The sequence below is a fragment of the Megalobrama amblycephala genome, linkage group LG12 (genome assembly GCF_018812025.1).
Source record: "Megalobrama amblycephala isolate DHTTF-2021 linkage group LG12, ASM1881202v1, whole genome shotgun sequence".
Classification (NCBI taxonomy): domain Eukaryota; kingdom Metazoa; phylum Chordata; class Actinopteri; order Cypriniformes; family Xenocyprididae; genus Megalobrama; species Megalobrama amblycephala.
Window position 1 is genome coordinate 3,195,124 of NC_063055.1, and position 4,202 is coordinate 3,199,325.

Genomic DNA, 4,202 nt, shown 5'->3' on the forward strand with positions numbered 1-4,202 from the left:
ATCTATAAATCAAAATTTATGAAGAAAAGGTTCAGCACCAAAGGCTCTATCGCTATTGTCTGGTGTACAGTGGTGTACAGTGTCTTTGGGTGGATTAGGACTGTTTGTGATTTAGTCTTAGTGACTTAGGAGTCCTCTTGACTACTCCTAATGTCTCACAGATTTAGGAGCTAGTTTTAGCGCTAAAATGCTTTGTGAAATACTCTTAGAGCAAAAATTTAGGACTCCTAAAATTAGGACTGACACGCCCATTATTTTTAAGAGTTTCTCCTAAATCGGCAAGTTAGGAGCTACTTTTAGCCTTAAGATGTTTTGTGAATACGGCCCCTGATCTTGTAACATTCAAAGACATTTATATATTTAATCCATCTAATCGCTATTATAACCACCAGTAATGTTCAATATATCACCCCCTCTAGAAATACTGCTTATAATCTATTTTTCTTTTTGCATTTGAAAAGTGAGCTGTTCAATTACTGTTTAGTTAGGGTGATTTTCCTACAGTGGTTCAGGCTGCAGGATGGCCAAATGACTAAAGAAACGTTATCAGACAAGAAACTTAAAGTTTTCTACCATCTTGCTATTACCACCCACTGCCACTTATACTAACGACAGAAATAAGTGCAGTTACAATAGCAAAGTATGGGGGAGAGCATTATGATAGTGAAACAATATTATATTGCAATACATCGCACATCAAAGTTAATACCGAATCAAAACTAGTTGGCACATAATTTATAATTGAAATAGTTTAATAATATTTGGTTTAGGGCTGCACAATATTGGAAAAAATGACATTGTGATATTTTTTTCTGCAATATATATAGATTTGGCTGGGTAGAGAAAGGAAAAACCAAGCCTACCTCCTACATCATGAACCGCAGGGCTACCAAGATACATCACCTGCGTCAGGAGCTTCGCACCCTCAAGAAACGGTACAAGATAGCTACTGATGACGAGAAGCAAGCATTAGCAGAGTTGCGAAACATCCTGCGGAAGAAGCTGATGATCCTACGCAGAGCAGAGTGGCACCGGAGACAGGGGAGAGAGAGAGCCAGGAAGCGAGTGGCCTTCATCGACAATCCCTTCGGCTTCACAAAACAACTGCTCAGGGACAAGCGCAGTGGTCAGCTTGAGTGCTCAATAGAGGAAGTGAATAGCTTCCTCCAGGACACAGTGAGCGATTCCCAGAGAGAGCAAGAACTGGAGCCCAACAAAGCTCTCATCAGCCCCGCCTCCCCCTACAACAAGTTCAAATTGGGGGGGCTTAGTCTGAAGGAGGTTGAGGAGATCATTAAGGCAGCTCGCTCAGCATCTACTCCAGGGCTCCGCATCTACTCGCTCAGCATCTACTCCTGGGCAGCGCTTATTTGGTTTATAAGCGCTGCCCAGAGCTTCTCCAGCACCTGTGGAAGATCTTGAAGGTGATCTGGAAAAGAGGAAGAGTTGTGACCAGTGGAGGTGTGCTGAGGGAGTGTGGATTCCCAAAGAGGAGAACTCAAAAAACATCAACCAGTTTAGAACCATCTCACTACTGAGTGTTGAAGGGAAGGTGTTTTTTAGCATCGTCTCACGAAGACTGACAGAGTTTCTCCTCAAGAACAACTACATCGACCCCTCAGTGCAGAAGGGGGGATTCCTGGAGCTCCTGGCTGCTTGGAACACAACTCTGCCTGTAGTTCACAAGTAGCTCCTGGCTGCTTGTAGTTACACAACTCATCAGAGAGGCCCATGAGAACAGAGGCGACCTAGTTGTCTTGTGGTTGGACCTGGCCAATGCCTATGGGTCCATACTGCACAAGCTGGTTGAGCTTGCTCTACACCTCCATTATGTTCCCAGTAAGATTAAGGACCTGATCCTGGATAACTACAATAATTTCAGGATGCGGGTCACTTCGGGGTCAGAAACATCAGATTGGCATCGCATTGAGAAAGGAATAATAGCAGGCTGTACCATCTCTGTTATTCTTTTCGGTCTTGCCATGAACATGGTGGTTAAGTCAGCCGAGGTGGAATGTAGAGGGCCCTTAACCAAGTCAGGCATACGACAGCCCCCATAAGAGCCTATATGGATGATCTTACCATCACAACAACATCGGTCCCAGGGAGCAGGTGGATCCTACAAGGACTTGAGAGACTCATCACCTGGGCATGAGTTTTAAGCTCTCCAAGTCAAGGTCCATGGTGCTGAAGAAGGGGAAAGTGGTTGACAAGTTCCGTTTTTCTATCTCAGGAACTGACATCCCAACCATCACGGAGCAACCTGTCAAGAGTTTAGGGAAGCTCTTTGACTCCAGCCTGAAAGACTCTGCTGCCATCCAGAAGTCCAACAAAGAACTTGGAGCTTGGCTCACTAAAGTTGACAAGTCTGGGCTGCCTGGTAGATTTAAAGCCTGGATCTACCAGCATTCCATCCTCCATCCTCCTATCGCCCAGCCCTAGTCCCCTTCATTAAAGCTGGAGTGAAACCCCGCCCACAATTAACAACAGGCCTCCTCCACAATGCTTCTGACTGGCAGCTGCAGGTCGACCTGGGAAAACAGTTGAGGTTCCCTCAGCACATTGCAACAACAAGTCTCTGCCCAGACATTATAGTTACCTCTGAGGTTTCAAAACAGCTGATCATGCTGGAACTCACGGTCACCTGGGAAGAACGTATTGAGGAAGCTAATGAGAGGAAACGTGCTAAGTATCAGGAACTGGTAGAGAAGTGCAGGGAGAGAGGCTGGAGAACCTTCTATGAGCCCATAGAAATCAGCGGTAGAGGCTTTGCAAGACGGTCTTTTTGCAAAGTCCTCAGTCGTTTGGGCGTTACGGGGGCGGCCAAGAAGAGTGCCATTCAATCCGCAAGTGAAGCCGCAGAGAAGGCCACAAGGTGGCTGTGGATAAAGAGGGCTGATCCGTGGGCTGCTACTGGGACGCAAGTTGGGGCTTGATCAACCCTGGCTGGGTCACCTGGGCGAGGGTGTATGATGTTGCGAGACCCGAAACAACCAATGATCCCAGAATACTTCACTGAGGATGCATCCCAGTGCATCCATGAGATGTTTCTTGCATATATATATATATATATATATATATATATATATATATATATATATATATATATATAGTGGTATGAAAAAAAATCACCAGTTGACTTAAATAGCTCTATTTGGAAAGAAGTAATAATTCTAGGAGGATTGGGGTTTTTTTGTACGTGAGTGAATGCACATAGAAAATAATGAACAAATTATAAGCATAGATAAATATAGAACAAAGATACAAATTAAATAAATAGTGCTTTATATTTTTCAGCTAAGTCTAACAGTATTCAGTAGGGCTGGGTATTGACACAATTTTCACAATTCGATTCTATTTCTATTCACAAGCTTACGATTCGATTTTGATTCAATATCGATTATTTTGGATGTATATCAGATACAGTAAATGGAAAATTGTCTTGAGGAAAAAAAATATCTCAAATAATGCTGTAAACTATACGAGGGAGTCACTTGGTACTATATTACTATAATACTGAAGGTTAAAATTAACTTATTTACATACCAACACTTAAATTACACTCAATTATATTTTTTTATAATAAAGTTATAATACTTTAGAATTACAAAATCTTTAAACAAAGAAAGGTTGTTTAAAGCTAGACAATTGAGACTCTGTTCACCTTTCGATAACAATCTCACAATTTCCCTGTAACTGTGGGTGTGTTTGTGCGTGTGTGTGTGTGTGTGTTTTCATTAGATTAGTTTGTGTGTAACAGAGTAGTTCAATAAAGTCTTGTTTGATTTTTCAAATATATCAGTGTCTTGTGCTTTGTGCTTACAAATTACTGCCTTAAACTTTAGATTTTTTCTACCTTGCTCATATCCGTAATCATAACTTTATATTATTACCATTGGCCACGGGATAATATTTTGTCCAGAATTGGTAAAATACCCTAACCTCAATTTTTCGGTGGATGAATAGTTGATAAAGTGTTAAATATTAATTCTGAATTAATTACATATGAATTTGGTTCTTATTCACTGTAATTTAATTACCTTGAGTTATAATTTATCCGAGTTTAATCTTACACTAAAGAAGCGTGTTTTTGGTTGTGAGGGAAAGCTAACCTTGCTTCCCAAAGAACCCAGCGTTAAGTGAACAGTGGAACTGAGAGATTTGTGCTCATGCATTACATTGATGTGGTCTCAACATTTGTC

General features: G+C 41.6%; 1 pseudogene; it reads left to right on the forward strand.

The window, feature by feature from the left end:
* The first annotated feature begins 264 nt into the window (after positions 1–264).
* Positions 265–3,057, forward strand: LOC125280750 (annotated as a pseudogene).
* The last annotated feature ends 1,145 nt before the right edge of the window (positions 3,058–4,202 follow it).